Here is a 20,620-nt window from a genome sequence, read left to right as displayed (position 1 = left end):
TACCACAGCGAAGGCCGGCATAGCGAGTCGTTTCAGGTACCCGTCACAGTACCAAGATGTCTCCTCCTTCACTGTCTCTTCCAGGTCGTCACCACCACCACCACCACCACGACGCCTCTCTCTCTCTCATCCCCTCACACCACAACCTTCACTAACAGCTGAAACGCCACCAACTCTCTCCTCACAACACACTGTTCACAGCACACTGTTCACTTTGTTACTGTTCCTGCAGCTCCTGTTGCTACTACCGTTCCTCCTGAGCTTCCGTTCCGTTACCTGTTCCGTCTTCCTGGCCTCCCTCAAACACGCAACTAGTCACTATCTTGTTACACCTGTACAATACTAGTTAATTCCATTGAACACCAGAATTAATTCTACTAGCGGCTGTTACTATATATTATATATATATATATATATATATATATATATATTGTGACGATAATCTCCTTCAAGAGATTGAGCCTGCTCTTCCCTCCAAAATTACGTCTTCACAACTATATAAAAGACTATGGAAGAAATGTCCAACAACGACAACAAACACCAGCAAGGCTTGCCAGGGTGAGCAGAAACGTATGCAACCAGCCACCTGTTCGAACTCCAACCACCAAACTACCCGTTGATCGCTACGACTCCGCTGATTGGTCGCCGGTCTGGCTGCACCTGCCTCGCCCCCCCCCCCATACTACCCGATGTCTGGGGTCGCCCCAACATCAGTCTTCAGAATGTTCCGTGCTTTCGTAGCCAGCACACCTCCCAGCTAGACTCTAGAGTGTACTGAGAGAGGTGGTGGCTTTAAGCCAATATTCCAGCACCTCCCACTTACTGTTGTATTGCACTTCTTGTTATTTTGCCTTAACGTAACTTTTCATTTTGTCATTTAAGTATTCTTATTCTTTTGATTCATTGAGTTTATTATAAGAATTTGTTTGTGCATTATTTTCATGTTTTGATTTATTTAACGTAATTAAAATTTCATTGTTAAAGTTTACTTGTGTTTTGTGTGTCTTCTCCTTACCTTACCACAGACGAAGTTCCAGTTTTTCTATTTTTTTTTATAACTATGTGACGAGGCCATACCCCTAGCCTTAAACAGCCGAACACCAACGCGTTACCGTCACAAGTTTTATGGGGGCCTGTCCTAGGAGCTTCACTCAGGTACTGGTGCCAAGTGGTAATTTATGGTAAGCGTATTTAACTTTGTTAACGTAGCTTTACTATTTTTCATTCAATTTCATTTTTTATAAGGTGCGGTGTATTGTGCATTACGAGAGTAACATATAGTGAAGGTGAGACAACTTTGGATTACGTGGTGACTGTAGGCCTCAGTCATACTCTTAATTGGTCATCTCTCCCTCCATGTTATTACTCGTATTTACCATCTATGTCCCTTGAATATTTCTCATTCTGACAGATCATCATATTGGTACCCTGGTACTGTGGTCTGCCCCGGGTCAAGAGTACCCAATCTTCTGCAATCTGACTGTAGGAGGACAAAGAGGGCCATAGTTCCTCTAGCTCGAACTTTAGTTGCTGAATTGGGACCTCAGCAGCAGTTCTCGTCACAAGTTGACACCTCGCACCCCTACACGTCAGTCAGAGATGATGATACATACAACGGTAGGGAATTAGCTTATTTTTTCAGAGCACAAAAGTTCGCTAATTCTGTAAGTATCATATTAAATTCAGTAGGAAAAACTTGCTTTATGTCCTATAGAGACTTGGCAAGGTATGCCTACATCCTTGGACTACCAATTTTACTTTTGAAGCATTTAACTGTTTCATTTGTTTTCGAAACTTTGTTTCATTTGTTAGTAGGATTTTCTTGCCCTTATTCTCTTACATGAGTACCGGGTACAAGATTTCCTGCGCCCTTGATTTAATTTAATCATTTAATATCTTTCACTTAACGTTAATTGTTAAAGATCACACAGGATAGGTACCAGTTGCCACGTTGTCCTGTTTCTGACATTTCATTATTGAACATTCGTGTACCTTTATTTGCTAATTTCACCATGTTTCGTCTCCAAACTTTCCGTGCAAATCCAGCAGGTGAAATAGGGACTTTGAGTCGTGCCAAGAGGACTGAACTACAAACTCTTGCACATGAGTATCAACTAGAAGTTCCCTACCAAGCCAACAAAAATGACCTACACAACCTGTTGCTGGATTACTATTTAGAGCAAGGTAAGATAGACTCTGAAACTCATGAAACTTACTATATTGCAGAGAAAACTGACTTGGCAACGATGAAACTTAAACTAGAGCTGGCCAAGATTGAACGTGAGCAGCAAAGAGAAGCAGCTGCCATACGAAGGGAAGAACACGAACGCGAAGCCGCTTTGAGGAGAGACGAACAAGAACGCGAAGCTGCTTTGAGGAGGGAAGAACAAGAACGAGAAATCACCCTCAGAGAACGTGAAGCTGCCTTGAGGAGAGACGAACAAGAACGTGAGGTTGCACTACTCCAGGAGCGGGAACGAGTACAGCTTGAAACCAAACGACGCGAGTTGGAGATGCAACGCGAACATGACAAGCAACAAGCGACTCTGGCTCTAGAGTGTCGTCAACGCGAAATCTCCTTGGAAACTTCACACTTCACTCAACGCCAACAAGCTACTGCCAATCTTCCCGTCAGTTTTAATATATCACATGCAAGTAAGTTAATGCCATCCTTTGTAGAAGCAGAAGTTGATGTGTTCTTTACCACCTTTGAAACCCTCGCTAATCAACTCAGTTGGCCTGTCGACCAATGGGCAACACTTCTCAGAGTCCATCTTACAGGTAGAGCTGCAGTCACACTCAGTACTTTGGCGTCTGAGAATGACTACTACACTCTGAAACAAGCAGTGTTAGACGCCTACCTACTTTCCACCGAAAGTTATAGAAGGAAATTCCGTGACCACCTGAAGGCAAGTACCACTACCTTCCTCGAGTTTGCTAACACGAAACGGAGGTATTTCATGAAATGGCTGGAAGCAGCACATGTCTCTACTTTTACAGAACTCGTGAACCTGATGCTTGTTGAAGAATTCTTGAGACGTGTGCCGCCTCCTGTCCGCCTCTACTTAGCAGATAAAGAAGAAACCGACTACCTGAAGTGTGCTAAGTCGGCTGACACTTACAGCCTCATCCACCGGCTGACACCTGAACCATCCTCCAGTAAGAAGTCGTGGTACAGTTACGAGAAGGTGAGCCCCGATCAAGCTGGTTCACAACTGTACTGCAAGTATTGTAGACTCTATGGACATACCATAGACAAGTGTGGTAAGTCTCAATACAAGGGAACCACTGACCAACAACGACCCAAACCAACTCCTCCTAAGTCCGGTAAGCCTGTGATGAATGTTGGTGTTGATGTTAATGATCTTTCTCTTTTCAGTAACCACCTGTATACTGGAACTGTCTCTGCCAACGGTTCAAATCCGGAGGGACGTTTCAAATTGAAGATCTTGAGGGACACAGCGGCTCTACAATCGATCATCTTGAAGTCGGCTGTGCCCAACATAGTCTACACCGGGGAAACGGTCTTCATCACTGACCTCACTGCTACTACTCCATACCCTCTCGCCAGAGTCCACCTGGATTGTCCCTACGTGAACGGGGAAGTCCAAGTCGCCGTCAGGGAAAAGCCTTTTCCCATGCCTGGAGTGCAACTTCTCCTAGGCAACGACTTGGCAGAAGACCTGCAACCAACCAACCTGATCGTCATGGACAAACCCCAGGTGTGTAACTCTGTGCCAAGTAACCCTATTCTTGAGTATGTTCCAGCAGAGGTTCAAGAGAGTGATGATGTTTCTCCTCCGGTTCTCGTGACCACCCGTGCACAAACCGCACGTCCACAGCCAGCTGACTCTACTGCCACCGCTGTCCCTCAAGACCCTCAGAAACTACCCCCGCATCTGACCAAGTTGGAGTTCCGTAAGTTGCAGAGGGAAGATCTTACTTTAACACCATTGTTTTTCCAGGCTGAGACTCAACCCGACAGTATTCCTGGGTTCTTCCTAGAGAACGACTTGCTCTACCGCAGATATAGACCCAGTAAACTGAAGGAGGAGGACGATTGGGCCAACACCGAACAACTTGTGATTCCCACCAGCCTGCGGCCCACTATTCTACACCTGGCCCATGGAGCATTCTCCCACTACGGCTTCAACAAGACTTACCATGGGATTCGTCAAGACTACTACTGGCCAGGTATGGTAAACAACGTCAAACAGTACGTAAAACAGTGTCATACATGTCAGATGGCAGGCAAACCGAACGTCTCCATTCCCAGAGCACCACTGATTCCCATACAGGTGCCTGCGGAACCTTTCCACAGACTCATAATAGACTGTGTCGGTCCTTTACCTCGGACCAGTTCAGGTAACGCCTACATCCTAACCATCCTGTGTCCTACCACCAGATTTCCCATAGCAGTTCCAGTGAAGAACATCACGGCTGCTACGGTTATCAAACATCTATTGAAGATCTTCACTCAATACGGATTTCCCAGGGAGATTCAAAGTGACTGTGGCACCAACTTCACCAGTGATCTCTTCAAAAGGACACTGGAGGAGTTCAACATCAAACAGGTATTGTCCAGCCCCTATCATCCTGCTTCACAGGGTTCTCTTGAACGTAGTCATCAGACCATCAAAGCACTCTTGAAAAAGTTTTGTAGTGAAACCTCAAAGGATTGGGATAAGCAGATTGACCTAATAATGTGTATTTTCAGAAATCTCCCCAATGAGTCCCTAGGAGTATCTCCTTATGAGATGCTCTACGGCCGTAAGTGCCGTACTCCCCTTAAGGCTTTCAAAGACTCTCTCAGAGATGCCACCTTCAGTGAGCATCAGAATGTGCCCCAGTTTCTTCAAAACCTTCAGCACATTCTAGAGAGAGTCCACCGCTTTGCCCATGATAATCTATTGAAAGCCCAGGTGAGAATGAAGACTCATTACGACCAGACCAGCAAAGTAAGAAAATTCAAGCCGGGAGACTTCGTCCTTGCTTATTTCCCTATCCCAGGTTCACCTTTACAAAACAAATTTTCAGGACCCTACTGCGTCAAAGAGTGCAGGAATAATAATAATTATGTGATAGACTCCAGATAGGCGGCGGAAGACCCAGCTGTGCCACGTCAACCTCCTGAAGCAATATAATGGTACTCCTCCCACTGTCTTGACTAATTATTCCACATTCACAGAACCCTACATCCACAGTGAGACCTTCCCAGCTTCTTCTCCCGAAAGCACTGACAAGGAGTCGGCGCTTTCTAATTCCAAAATCCTTAATGATCTTCCCAAATGCTTTCAGGATAATAATCGTGCTCCTATGCCCTCTTCTAATTCCACTCTCACCTCGTCAGATAAGCCCTTCATCCTCCATGTCGACGCCAATGGTACCGACGTGGGTGGTGTCGTGATGCAGCAACGAGGCGAGAAGAATACACCTGTCAGCGACTACTGCTACAAGGATCTACGGAACAATTGGCAAGGAGCTACTCTTCCTCATCCTGAAGCTTCAGCACTTCACTCCACACCTGAAAAGTGCTCGGTCCACCATCAATACGGACCACACCACCCTACACCTCCTGCAGCACGCCCACTTCTCATCTCAACGTCTTCTACTATGGGCTTGCTACCTGCAGAAATTCAACCTGGAGACACGCTATACCAAGAGTCTGACAACATCTTAGCCCATGATCTCTCCAGAGTTTATGAAGTAGAAGCGACTCCATCCATTACTCCACCACATAACGACGTACTTCTTCCAGAACCGCAGGCTTCGGGGGAGAGTTGTGACGATAATCTCCTTCAAGAGATTGAGCCTGCTCTTCCCTCCAAAATTACGTCTTCACAACTATATAAAAGACTATGGAAGAAATGTCCAACAACGACAACAAACACCAGCAAGGCTTGCCAGGGTGAGCAGAAACGTATGCAACCAGCCACCTGTTCGAACTCCAACCACCAAACTACCCGTTGATCGCTACGACTCCGCTGATTGGTCGCCGGTCTGGCTGCACCTGCCTCGCCCCCCCCCCATACTACCCGATGTCTGGGGTCGCCCCAACATCAGTCTTCAGAATGTTCCGTGCTTTCGTAGCCAGCACACCTCCCAGCTAGACTCTAGAGTGTACTGAGAGAGGTGGTGGCTTTAAGCCAATATTCCAGCACCTCCCACTTACTGTTGTATTGCACTTCTTGTTATTTTGCCTTAACGTAACTTTTCATTTTTGTATTCTTATTCTTTTGATTCATTGATTTTATTATAAGAATTTGTTTGTGCATTATTTTCATGTTTTGATTTATTTAACGTAATTAAAATTTCATTGTTAAAGTTTACTTGTGTTTTGTGTGTCTTCTCCTTACCTTATCACAGACGAAGTTCCAGTTTTTCTATTTTTTTTTATAACTATGTGACGAGGCCATACCCCTAGCCTTAAACAGCCGAACACCAACGCGTTACCGTCACAATATATATATATATATATATATATATATATATATGTGTGTGTGAATTGCCAGGCAATTCACATAAGAATTGAGCGACCTACCATGAACACCCAAATCACGGAACTATTTACTCTACCCACCATGAGAGTAAGGACAAGACAAGAACATATTGATGCCAACACAGAAGACAATGTCCAACATAACAGGCCAATTACACTGGATTAATCTTTGTGTTTAGATAGGAGATGCCTCGTATGGGCCAATAAGCCTTCTGCAGCCCCTATGTTTATCCCTTATGTATCCCCCCATGTTTTCACCTTCATTGTATTATCACCTGACCTAATGCGGGTATAAAATCAACTAGTATTGTAAGATCTGTTCACTTGAGAATGAACCATGGAGGTTCGAAACGTCGTGCAAATTATACAAATAAGTGTAATACACTCTATAGTAAATCACTTCTTTTCTTCACCTTAAAAGTACGAAAATGAGTTTTGGAGAACTCCTATTTCAATTAAGCCCTGATGCTAAGAAAATAGTTAGAGGGATAGAAGCCCTAAACCAGAAAATAATAAATACAGAATATGCGGTCATATTCAATGAAACATGTTTGAAAGAAAACCTGCTGCCAGTATACACCAATATATATATATATATATATATATATATATATATATATATATATATATATATATATATATACTGACTTTTAGACTCATACTTATTAGGTTACGCTCGAAATTATAATTAAAATGGCTACTTCCGAGCTGGTAATCTCAAAATCTTGAGTTAGGAAAGCTTGACAAACTCCGCCATCATGAAGGAAGGAACGAAGTACAGCCGAGAGCTTCCCTATGGTAACTTTACCATAGGCAGCTTTAGGCCTGGTCGACGACCGGGCCGCGGGGACGCTAAGCCCCGGAAGCACCTCAAGGTAGGTAACTTAATACAGAAATACCTCGAAGCGACACGGTAAATTGTGAATCTAAAAATATTAAAACATTTTTAAATCGACGCATCTTTAATGATATATACTGAGGATTATAGCGGTCAGGATACTGAGGATTATGGGGGATTATAGAGGTCAGGGCTTCTGATTCTTGGATTATATTTTCCCGCCATAACGGTGATAGTAAACAGTTCCAGCCCCGCTCCTGTGCCGGGTAAGTCCACAACGGGGCTCACCATAGCCCGTGCTACTTGGAACTTTGTGTTCCCAGTAGCTGAATCTTAAACAACAACAAACGGTGATTGTAAGAGATGCTAAACATTTGTGTATTTTCTCCCCCAATGTTTGTATGTTGGCTTATTTTGTCTCTCACTCTCTCGCCCGTTTTCCTGTGTAATTCACTTTGTTCAATTATCCATTATCTACCATGTATGTTATTTCTATTGTGTTGTTAATTTGCGGGGTGGTTGCTACATGCTACAGCTTCAGTAACATGATTGGTTCGTGCGGCAAGCTTGAGGAGTGTGATTGGTCGGTGCGTCGAGCGTGGGGGAAACGTGATTGGTCTGTATGCCGTAATGGCAGACTGGCCACCGGATTCAATTGGCCGGATCACGTGAAGGGAGTAAAGACATCTGCGTAATGACTGGTTCACCTGACGGTGGGATGGTGGTGATTGTGGTGGTGAGAGAGGAGACGCGTACACACTGTCATCTGTGCCCCGTCACGGCATACGCGGCTCCACTAGATAACAGGTCCTGGTCCGAGGCTGCTTTTGCGTTTCCGGGACTCGAATTTATAAAATGAGCCAGTCCAAATTTACTAACAATCATGAGCCAGTCCAAACTTACAATCATTATGGAAATGATTTTTGTCGTAAACAAAAAAATGCATGCACACACCCCCATGGTAAATTTAGAAACACACACACACACACACACACACACACACACACACACACACACACACACACACACACACACGCACACACGCACACACATAAATGGAATGCATTAGGAAGTGATGTGGTGGAGGCTGACTCCATACACAGGTTTAAGTGTAGATATGATAGAGCCCAGTAGGCTCAGGAACCTGTACATTAGTTGATTGACGGTTGAGAGGCGGGACCAAAGAGCCAAAGCTCAACCCCCACAAGCACAATTAGGGTGAGTACACACACACGGTGTATGTGGCAGGTGTGGCTTATCATATGTGTGCCAATTATGAGCTACTGGTGGCAGCAGCAGGGTGGGGGGGGGGGTGGAGAGTATACCCGCTAACACTACACAGGGTGTTGGGTATACTATCTTGCATGGTAGCATACTCAGAGTATGAACCAATATAGTGTTTGCATATAAGAAGCAGTCGAGCAAAAACTATGCATGCACCTGGCAAGCCACAACAGCTGCCACGGTCCACCACAACCGTCCCCCCCCCCCAACTCCACCCAAACACGATAAGCGGTCGGTGGAGCGGCCGCCTCGTGTCTTCCACGATCCGCGTTCGATCCCAGTGGTCCAATTAGATTGGCACCATGTCCTCTCTAAGTTCTAAATAGTCATACTGGCTTGGTGCTTTATCCTCACAATTACCTCACCTGCCCCACCATAACTACCACAACAACGATCCCAACAACTTAAACACACACATTATGGCCACCAGTCTCCACTACTAACATCACCACCATCGCCACCAGTCTCCACCACTAACACCACCACCATCGCCACCACCACTGATGGACGGCCTCGCTAGCCAATCTCACACGATAATAGACATTCTCTAAATAATTACTATGTAAATATTAGCCATGAAGGAAGACAAATATTCCCATGTGTGTAGCAGTTACATTACAACGTGCGGTCTTAATACTGCTCAGAAAACCTGCCCACAGTTAATCTTCACCTCATCACCACAATCATTCACCTCCCCCTCATCACCACAATCACTCATCATCACAATCTATCACCATCCCCACAATCACTCTTACACCCAGCAATATACTCAGTCCTACATACACACACACACTGCACAAGTTGACTAATTATACCTAAATGAGCACTATCGCAAAATCAGCTGATTAAATGACCCCCACACAGTTTGCTGATTATCATAAACAATAACCCACAATTAACTGATTAATGTAAATTAAACAATCAACTGTTTAGAGGAAACCATCTCTATCAGCTGGTTAATACAAGTCTCACACTATCAGCTGATAAACGTAAACAACGTCACATTATCAAGTGAGTACTGTAACTACTTTTTAAATAACAAGAAGGTAAACAAAGAATCAGCTGATCGAATGTAAACAAAGAATCAGCTGATCGAATGTAAACAAAGAATCAGCTGATCGAATGTAAACAAAGAATCAGCTGATCGAATGTAAACAAAGAATCAGCTGACATATAACAGTTATTTAAAGGGTCTCAGCCTGTCATCCCGGCTCGTAATGAATGAATGTATGTGCATACAGAAAGTGTAGATAGAGAAAATGAACAAGAGAGAACCAGAAGAGGAAGAGAAGGAAATGAGAAAGCCAAAATAGTGAGAAGAAGATCCCAGCCGTTGAAGAAAGCGGTGAAGGTGGTCGAGCTTGAAGTGGGAAGACGAGAGCTGTCTCTTGGTGTCTCTGGTTGTTAGGTAGTTACTGAGTGATTCTTTGTTTACATTCGATCAGCTGAGTCTTTGTTTACATTCGATCAGCTGATTCTTTGTTTACATTCGATCAGCTGATTCTTTGTTTACATTTGATCAGCTGATTCTTTGTTTACATTCGATCAGCTGATTCTTTGTTTACCTTATTGTTATTTAAAAAGTAGTAGGTAGTTATATCTTGGTGTGGGCCGGCGGGTGGAAAGATGGCTCTGTGAGAAATAAGCTGTTAGGAGGGAAATAGAGATTACAAGATAGAGGGAACGAGAGATGTGAAGGAGAAAAGCAGAAAGCAATGAAAGGAGAGGGAGTAAAAGAGGTGGAGGGGAAGGGAAGATAATCAGGGGAAAGGAGACGGAACGAGAAATAAAGGGAGTGGCGAGGGAGGAGGCAGAGGAGTTAGGAAGGTTTTCATGTGAAGTAATTGTGGGAGTTTGGAGCTGTGAGGCGCGCCTCCTGCCCCCCCTCCCTCCCCCCTCTCTCCCTCCCTCCCTCGTCCCCCTCCCCCCCCCTCCCCTCCCCACACACACACACCATAAGCCTAACACCTGCACCTCACTTTACAAGTTATCGACAGCAAAGTCCAAATTTATGTGATTTAGTGGAGTTTAAGCGTCTCAATTTGAATAGATTCTCAGAGTTACGAGCGTCGCTCTCAGTTGGCCGGGAGCGGTTGTGTCTAAGGCGGTGGTGGGCTTGTGGTTACCTTAAACCACTATAGGTTAGGGCGCTTGTTAAGTGGTGCCCTACCACCCACGTTCACTGGTCCTGCTTACACTACTATCATAGATACCACAGATATGTACTGCAGCAGTCACTGCTGAACTACACAGCCGCCACCACCACCATCACTACCACCACCACCACCATCATCACCACCACCACCACTCCCAGCACCATCACCACCACCACCACCACCACTATCACCACCACAGGTACAGCAGGACTAGAAGACGGGGCATAAAGAGGTAGACCTTACTTCCCCAGAGTCACTGGTAGGTAAGCACCGATAGGTAAGCACTACAACCACCAATACCCCCAAAAATAATTGCAGGACCACCGCCCCCCCCCCACCCCCCCTCCCCTCCCCCTCCTCCAGGGCCCCCAGCTGCTGCAGCAACATCAACACGGACCCCGTTATAGGAGTGGCTACCACCCCCCCAGGCTCCCTCTAACTGTGGTGGGGGTGGTGGTGGGGGTGGTAGAGGGGGGCGTTGTCTCTACCGCCCCCCACCCACCTACCACAACTCTCGCCACCACAACTACCATCCCTTTCCTCCCCTGCTACTTCCCCACCACTACCGTTGCAACCCGTTCTCGCACTTGCTTACAGTCAATATTGGCTTATTTAATAAGTGCATATGTGACATACTTATTGGTTGTGAATATTTTAGTTTACCTTGAAAAGCTTCATAGAAAACACCGACCTCACCTAACCTTCTTAGTATGTTAAGATAAGCATCTTATTGCTTCTTATTTACAATTATTACTTAACCTATCAATGGTATAGGTTAAGTAATAATTGTAATTACCTATCAATGGTATAGGTTAAGTAATAATTGTAATTACCTATCAACGGTATAGGTTAAGTAATAATTGTAATTAAGAAGCAATAAGATGCTTATCTTAACATACTAAGAAGGTTAGGTGAGGTCGGTGTTTTCTATGAAGCTTTTCAAGGTAAACTAAAATATTCACAACCAATTAGCATGTCACATATGCACTTATTAAATAAGCCAATATTGACAGAAAGCAAGTGCGAGAACGGGTTGCAAAGTTAGCAAGGCACGTCGGGAGAACTAAGGGTTGTTAGACTAAGCATCAGCGGGATATGGAAAGTTGGCAAACATTATAAAAACCTAAATAAAAGGACTCTTTCATTGTAATTTACACAACCTATGTCAGACCACTATTGGAATACGCAGCACCGGCATGTAACTCGCACTTGTGAAGCACAAAACCAAAATTTTAAAAATACAAAGATCTGCAACAACATTAGTGCCAGAATTAAGAGGACTAAGCTACAAGGACAGGTTAAGACAGCAAAATATCAAACTCCTGAAGGAGATAAAACTGAGGAAGTATGATCACAACATACAAGATACCGAGAAGAGACAAGGTGGATAAAGACAGCCTATTTAAACTGAGAGCAAGTAGGACTAGAGAACACAGGAAGAAGTTAGAAACGGAAATGAGTCGAAGGGAATGTAAAGAAATCCTCGTACCCGGACCACAGGATCACAAGTCCAGCGTGCTGTCCGCTCGGCCGACCGGCTCCCGACCGGCTCTCCGGCTGGTCAACAAGTGGAATGCACAAGTTGTGGAAGCCACACCAAGAATTCAGACGCTGGGAAAGCTAAATTATAAATCAACAGGTACAACAAGGTTGGTAGATAAGGTCTAAAATAGCTAGACCCTAAGTAAGTAGCACTATCTTCCCCCACACCCACCCAGCGGTCTTGGAGAAGCCCCATGCTGGGAGCCACGGGCATTGTCCAACTGTTCCATGACCCCACCAGCGCCTCCACAAGTGCCAGGAGCACCAGGTAACTGTTCCATGACCCCACCAGCTCCTCCACAAGTGCCAGGAGCACCAGGTAACTGTTCCTGGCCCCCCACCAGCATCTCCACAAGTGCCAGGAGCACCAGGTAACTGTTCCTGAACCTCACCAGCGCCTCCACAAGTGCCAGGAGCACTAGGTAACTGTTCCTGGACCTGGACCTTCACAAGTGCCAGGAGCACCAGGTAACTGTTCCATGACCCCACCAGCTCCTCCACAAGTGCCAGGAGCACCAGGTAACTGTTCCATGACCCCACCAGCTCCTCCACAAGTGCCAGGAGCACCAGGTAACTGTTCCTGGACCCCACCAGCATCTCCACAAGTGCCAGGAGCACCAGGTAACTGTTCCATGACCCCACCAGCTCCTCCACAAGTGCCAGGAGCACCAGGTAACTGTTCCTGGACCCCACCAGCATCTCCACAAGTGCCAGGAGCACCAGGTAACTGTTCCTGGACCTGGACCTTCACAAGTGCCAGGAGCACCAGGTAACTGTTCCATGACCCCACCAGCTCCTCCACAAGTGCCAGGAGCACCAGGTAACTGTTCCATGACCCCACCAGCTCCTCCACAAGTGCCAGGAGCACCAGGTAACTGTTCCTGGACCCCACCAGCATCTCCACAAGTGCCAGGAGCACCAGGTAACTGTTCCTGGACCTCACCAGCACCTCCACAAGTGCCAGGAACACCAGGTAACTTACCATTAGTAACATGGTTTAAATAACGTTGTACCGCAACACTTGTGAAAGTGTTGTTATCATAGGAATAAAAATATTATGATTTGTAACGAGATAAGCTTTTATCATCATGACTGTGGCGAGCCAAACCTGAACGCTGATAATCTATACAATGTAATGACTGTCTGTATGTCTTTCTGTTCCAAGTTGGAGGGCAGCCACCTCAGGATAGGTTCATCGAATTTTTAACAGTTATTGCTAGTGGTTACGTGCCCATCATGGGTGGATCAGGATTGGAATCAATGAAAAAAATAAGTGCCATGTGGCACTTTGTGTTAAATTTACACCCATGAGAAACTTCCAACATGAAGGTCTGTTACCCTTCCAACATGAAGTATACTTTTGCTATATTTAGTGACGGTAAATCGACTTGAGAATGGTCCAGGACGAACCGAAACGTCGTCGTCGTCCCTTCACTTTCTAGTGTGTAGTCTGGTCAACCACACACTAGAAGGTGAAGGGACGACGACCAAGGGACACAATCGACTTGAGAATGGTCCAGGACGGACCGAAACGTCGTCGTCCCTTCACCTTCTAGTGTGTGGTCTGGTCAACATATTTCAGCCAGGTTATTGTGACTCCTCGTCTGCACTTAGTGAAGATATTCACATGTGTAAAGATCCACTGTGACACTGTAATAAGCGGCCTCGCTGGACGACTGCAGGCCGGGAGGGTAAAGTTCTTGAGCAGTGAGTCACATGATCGATACCCGGTGTGTAAACTGGGAGTCAGCTGGCTAACAGTTGGCTGGTAAACTGAGTCAGTAGACACTGTAAACTGGTGAGTGGTGAGATCCAGGTCACAGTATGGAGACCATAAGTTAGCTGACCGATGGAGGCCATGTTAACAATATGATACATTTTAGGGGGGTAGAAATAGCCTAAGCTACTCTATCCCTTTGAGATGTATTTTTTTCTTGTCTCAATAAACATACTTGAACTTGATACATTTTAGAGTGTAGCCTACATTAACTAACACTGCCTTAACTAACACTGCCACAACCCAACACGGCCTAACTAACCCTGCCAGATTCCTGAGCCTATTGGGCTCTATCGTATCTACACTTGAAACTGTGTATGGAGTCAGCCTCCACCACATCACTGCCTAATGCATTCCATTTACTAACCACTCTGACACTGAAAAAATTATTTCTAATGTCTCTGTGGCTCATCTGGGTACTCAGTTTCCACCTGTGTCCCCTTGTTCGTGTCCCACCCGTTCTGAAGAGTTTGTCTTTGTCCACCCTGTCAATTCCCCTGAGAATTTTGTAGGTAGTTATCAAGTCTCCCTTTACACGTGTGTGTGTGCGTTTGTACATCCTCCCCCCCCCCTCCCCAGTAATGTACTCAGCACTAGGTGAGTACATTACCACTAGGGGAGTACACGACACCATTCAGTACTGTGGTATATGCTCCCCCTGCCGTGGTCGCTATGGTGACGCCATCAAAACATAACCTTGACCAGTCACAGTCCCAGGGGAACAACAACGGCCACAGTCCCAGGGGAACAACAACGGCCACAGTCCCAGGGGAACAACAACGGCCACAGTCCCAGGGGAACAACAACGGCCACAGTCCCAGGGGAACAACAACGGCCACAGTCCCAGGGGAACAACAACGGCCACAGTCCCAGGGGAACAACAACGGCCACAGTCCCAGGGGAACAACAACGGCCACAGTCCCAGGGGAACAACAACGGCCACAGTCCCAGGGGAACAACAACGGCCACAGTCCCAGGGGAACAACAACGGCCACAGTCCCAGGGGAACAACAACGGCCACAGTCCCAGGGGAACAACAACGGCCACAGTCCCAGGGGAACAACAACGCACAAATTCCCTTATGAAATATGACACAAAATACCTGTGGTCACTTTCCATAGTTTGTATAGCATCCCGACCCGAGGTTAGGCTTCTTAGCCTGGTGATACGATGATCAGTGAGGCTGTTGTGGCCGCGGCCACCACACCCCCATGCTCCTAGCTGCAGAAACTTGCTGTAGTAGCAGCTAGTTTAGACCTATTGTCTTATGTATGACCCTCTGTCCTGCGTGACAGTGAATACTAGCATTATCCTCACTTAATAAGACTATCAAAATCCTCAGATTAGGCAAAATTGTAATTAATTTTGTCAATAAAGATGTTAATAATAATAATAAGCTAAGGCTACATATAGGCCCTTCTTCAACACCAAAGAATTGCTCCGGTAATATTTTAATGTTGTGTTGATAAAAGGTTCAGTGGCGAACCTGTTGTGTTCGTACAAGGTTGTCTGGTCACGCCTCGAACCCCAGTTCTCTGATGAGGAAGCCTAAGGCTTATCTAGGAACCCCCTCCCCCTTTCCCCCCCCCCCCACCCTAGGTCAACTATTGACCTTCCTCAGGAGGCATCACACAACAGTTGCCCAACTCCAGGGAATAAATTTGACTGCTAAGTAAACATGAGGTGAAAAGAAAGGAAATGTACCTAACAGTTTCTGTCGTGCCGGGGTATTGAACCCAATACCCTTGGTTGTGAGCTGTGTGTGTGTGTGTGTGTGTGTGTGTGTGTGTGTGTGTGTGTGTGTGTGTGTGTGTGTGTGTGTGTGTGTGTGTGTGTGTGTGTGTGTACGTGTGTGTGTGTGTACGTGTGTGTGTGTACGTGTGTGTGTACGTGTGTGTGTGTACGTGTGTGTGTGTACGTGTGTGTGTGTGTGTGTGTGTATTCATCTAGTTATGCTTGCGGAGGTTGAGCTCTGGCTCTTTGGTCCCGCCTCTCCATTGTCAATCAACTGGTGTACAGGTTCCCGAGCCTACTGGGCTCTATCATATCTACACTTGAAGCTGTGTGTGTGTGTGTGTGTGTGTGTAAGAGAGGCCTAAGATACAGGACGGATTACTGCGGTAAACAGTAAAGGTGATAGCATGGCTCCTGGGTTATGGGAGATGAAGCTGTCCAGACTGCATGACCTATCTTATCCCCGACACACCATTCTAACGCGGCTACGGAGCCTAATATGTTCCCACACTCACCCACAACAATCCCTCGCTCTCTATGAATACATCGCCAAGCAATTGACAACAAAAATACATGTGCATATTTATGCGTAGCTTAGTTTACCGTCGTAATATATTGGCACGAGTGTAGTAATTATTATTGTACATGCACCAATGTACAAATTATGAACATATTTGAACACCGCCTTCGCCATCACAGCCGTTCAAACATATCACTTCTGCAGTTTTTCAAATTCAAATTTTTATTCAGGAAAAGTACATACATAGATGATTTACAAACATAATTGTGAATTTATAGAGCTAGTACCTACAATACCTAAAGCCACTAATACGCTTAGCGTTTCGGGCGCTTCTTTGCATCAAAAGTTTGTTTACAATGTAATACGGTCTATATATCTGTATCCACACAAGTCTATTGACACTTTCCTGTACATGTTGAAACTTCCTGTTGCTTTGGAGTCTCTCTCTCTCTCCGGGAGCCGGTCGGCCGAGCGGACAGCACGCTGGACTAGTGATCCTGTGGTCCCGGGTTCGATCCCAGGCGCCGGCGAGAAACAATGGGCAGAGTTTCTTTCACCCTATGCCCCTGTTACCTAGCAGTAAAATAGGTACCTGGGTGTTAGTCAGCTGTCACGGGCTGCTTCCTGGGGGTGGAGGCCTGGTCGAGGACCTGGCCGCGGGGACACTAAAAGCCCCGAAATCATCTCAAGATAACCTCAAGATAACCTCTCTCTTGCAGCCTAATCCAGCTATTTAACATGTGCTTCCAACTGAATAATGTTATTAACCTTTCCTGTGTGGCTGATATTCGTCCCATTTACAGATTGTTACTAATCACTTATAAACACTTATAATCACAGCCCAACTACACAATTTCTAACTTTCAAGACCACACTTTATGTGAAACTGTTACCATGTGATTTTCTTTCAAATTCCAATTTACAAAAACTATGTTCTTGTTATTATATAAGTTTAACTTTAGGATCATTTCTACGCTAAGACACCTTAAGTGTCTTTGTTAAGGGCGCCTTTGATGAAAAGACACTTAGTTTTTCACTTGTAATGTCTTTGTTTACACTTCTGATAGAAATTATAAAACTGTTCACTTATAAAGACACGATACCTTAAATAACGTATAACTTAGTATGTGTATAAACAAATAGGAATACGGACGAACCAATACACTTCTACAGGCGTTAAAACACATCCTTACAAACTCACAGCTCACATACACACCCTGACATACACACCTCACACACATGGACCTCACACACACACATGGACCTCACACACACACACACACCTCATCCTCCCATACACACCTCAATCTTCCACACACACACACATGGACCTCACACACACCTCAATCTCCCACACACACATGGACCTCACACACACCTCAATCTCCCACACACACATGGACCTCACAACCGTTGATCTAGGGACATACACGATCGTACAGGATGGAGAACAAACACATCACTTATCGCCTCATATCTTTATCATTTATTCAAAGTGATAAGGTATAACAAACTATCGTTCTAACACTGAAAGACACAGACGGTTTGTCTATGTCTCACACACACACACACACACACACACACACACACACACACACACACACACACACACACACACACACACACACACACACACACACACACTAGCTACGAATATTGCAGACACGCATTAAAACGCAGCTGTAGGGAACAAGCCGAAGAATGTTATCGATACAACTCCGATTAAAGACACTAAAAAGACCAGACAGATAGTCAAGCCTTTACAGAGAGACAACTCCGGCTTAGACAGTCAGCCAGAGACGGAGGTCATGACGGGGATGACAGCACAGGAGGGTGGAGACAGACAAGAGGAGCGAGAAGTAATGTTCACTACACTAGAGTCACGTGCACACTGCGGTCCTTCCTCCTGACTGGCGTCGAACTATCCCCCCCCCCACCACCCGCTGCTGCTGCTGCTGCTGCTCCCAACCCCCATCTTCCCCGCCACCACTACTGTTATCACTACCACCAACACTTATATCACTACCACTACCATCACCATCAACACTTATATCACTACCATCACCACTTGCACCACTGCCATCACCACCAACACTTATATCTTCACAACACTTGTATCATTACCACTACCACCACCACCTGCACCACTACCATCACCACCAATACTTATATCACTACCACCACCACCTGCACCACCACCTGCACCACCACCACCAACACCTACAACACCACCTACACCACCACATCACCAACACCACCACATCACCACCAACACCTACACCACAGACAGGGTAAACAGAGGGGGTGTAACTTTACTGCTACACTCTGGATCTTTAGAGAAGTCAAATTATCAGAGGAATCCGCCCAGCTCGAGTACATACAAGGATTAACAATAGCGTGAGACATGAAGTGGGTGGAGCGGTGACTTACACTCTCACCACCAAACAATACAAGTCTAGGGAACAATACGACCTATGCAAAAAGAGAACTGCCTAAAGGGAACAGAAAAGGCAGCACAGAGGCATGGGGAACAAGAGCCAAAATCCTAATACCAAAGATCTTTAACCCACAGGAAAGAAAGAGGGTCCTTGTTTCCCAAGGACCCTCCACAGGAATGTTGAGACTTGGAGAATAAAACTTGTAGACATGACATATATAACAACATATTACAGGAGGAACAAGAGTAAAAAGAGAGGACCCGAAATACTAACGGTGTGGTGGTCAGCATTGATTCAAAAGCAGCACTACAAAGCCTAATAATAAAAAACGGACAGAAAACTTTGCGATAGTCGCTGAAATTAAGAGAGCTGTGAGGGGTACTAATCAACCAGGGAAGAGTCGTCAAGTTTCTGTGGATCCCCTCCTATGTTGAGGCTCCCCCTCCCATGTTGGGGCTCCCCCTCCCATGTTGGAATATGTGGGAATGAACGAGCAGATATGCTGGCTGCTGAAGGCGCTGGAGGAGACCATATTGAATACTTCATACCCAAGACTCTACTACAAATTAGAGGTACTGTATTTGGTATTGTCAGGCAACATCACCGTGACACGGTAACTGAAGAAAGGAGGATAGAAGCACAAACCATTGAATCTGTACGATGGTACAACATGGTTGCAGCTGGCAATCCCAATCATTATGGACGAAGAAGAGGTGGTGGCCGCGGGAGAGAATCAGTAATAGCAAGAGTTCGTCTTGGATACAAATAATAATGGAGATTCGGAATGGAAACAACAGTTGAGCAGCGGAGTTGCAGAATCTGTGGTGAGAGTGACGGACACCGCCTTGACCACTACCTGAGAGAATGTAAACACCTGAGAGACATTAGAAATATTTGTAGAATAAACCCCACTTTGTTTGAGTTAGGAAAACAGTGTCAAATATAGATACTGTTCTTAAAAGATTCCCCCCATTTTGCACCCGCAAGATAAGGTAAGATTTTAAGGGTTGACAAATGTTAATTTTCTTGTTTGAGGAGCTGTTCACTTGAGACAGTTAAGCAAGTCCCAGCTGTGTCTGGGTACAAGTGACAGGATGAACAACCCAGCGGGTTTTCTTCCTATTGGGGAGTGTTGTACATGCTGCTATGGCGGTGTGTCCACTCACAAGATGAGTGGCGCTGCCCAATACTGTCACTATGGCGGTGTGTCCACTCACAAGATGAGTGGCGCTGCCCAATACTGTCACTATGGCGGTGTGTCCACTCACAAGATGAGTGGCGCTGCCCAATAAACTCGCCCCTCGGGGCAAAATTAAATGAAGAGCAAAAACATTAAAAATGCGACATATTAGTACAAATTAAAGGCAGTAAAACTGACGTTTTCTATACATAGGCCTCGATAGACAAGTAGGGTTGCATATGTTAGTACTTTTCTAGTTAGACAAAAGCGTTTCAGTTTTTTAACGGAGTAGAAAATATAAAAAAAAAAAACTGAGGTTAAAGATACAATTCAAAAGGGTTCGAACTATACAATTCAGGTTGAAAAAAAAAATCTTTTTAGTGTTTCCGACTAGCAGTGAAATTTCCTTCCAAGACAATGATTATAGGTTAAGTGGGAGCCATTCACAGGCTGGAGGAATGTTGATTTTTACCTTCTGGTATTAACATGAAACTGTGAAAGTTTATGCTCGAAGCTCGTTTTCTGTTCGCTAAAACCGCATATATTATTAGATTAGGGGGTACTGTATTAATTTAGGTTATGCTGAGCAGGGCACCTTTGGGTTGGTTTTAAACTCTTTGACGAACAGTCTTGTGTAAGGTGACTTACACAA

At 45.4% G+C, this 20,620-nt stretch overlaps 2 protein-coding genes and 1 long non-coding RNA gene across 3 annotated transcripts in view; 1 reads left to right on the top strand and 2 right to left on the bottom strand.

Moving 5' to 3' along the window:
• Window positions 1-20,620, top strand: part of LOC138349497 (uncharacterized) — a 691,637-nt gene that overhangs the window by 32,355 nt on the left and 638,662 nt on the right. The window lies entirely within an intron of this gene.
• Window positions 1-20,620, bottom strand: part of LOC123756416 (dentin sialophosphoprotein) — a 170,538-nt gene that overhangs the window by 122,757 nt on the left and 27,161 nt on the right. The window lies entirely within an intron of this gene.
• Window positions 15,842-18,189, bottom strand: LOC138368609 (uncharacterized). Its single transcript, XR_011229608.1, has 2 exons — window positions 17,754-18,189; window positions 15,842-17,717 (listed from the first exon to the last, which is right to left on the bottom strand). It is a non-coding gene; the product is annotated as an uncharacterized lncRNA (long non-coding RNA).

The sequence above is a fragment of the Procambarus clarkii genome, chromosome 25, assembly GCF_040958095.1.
Source record: "Procambarus clarkii isolate CNS0578487 chromosome 25, FALCON_Pclarkii_2.0, whole genome shotgun sequence".
Lineage (NCBI taxonomy): Eukaryota > Metazoa > Arthropoda > Malacostraca > Decapoda > Cambaridae > Procambarus > Procambarus clarkii.
Note: the sequence above shows the minus strand (reverse complement) of the source record. Positions and strands in the feature narration are given on the sequence as shown.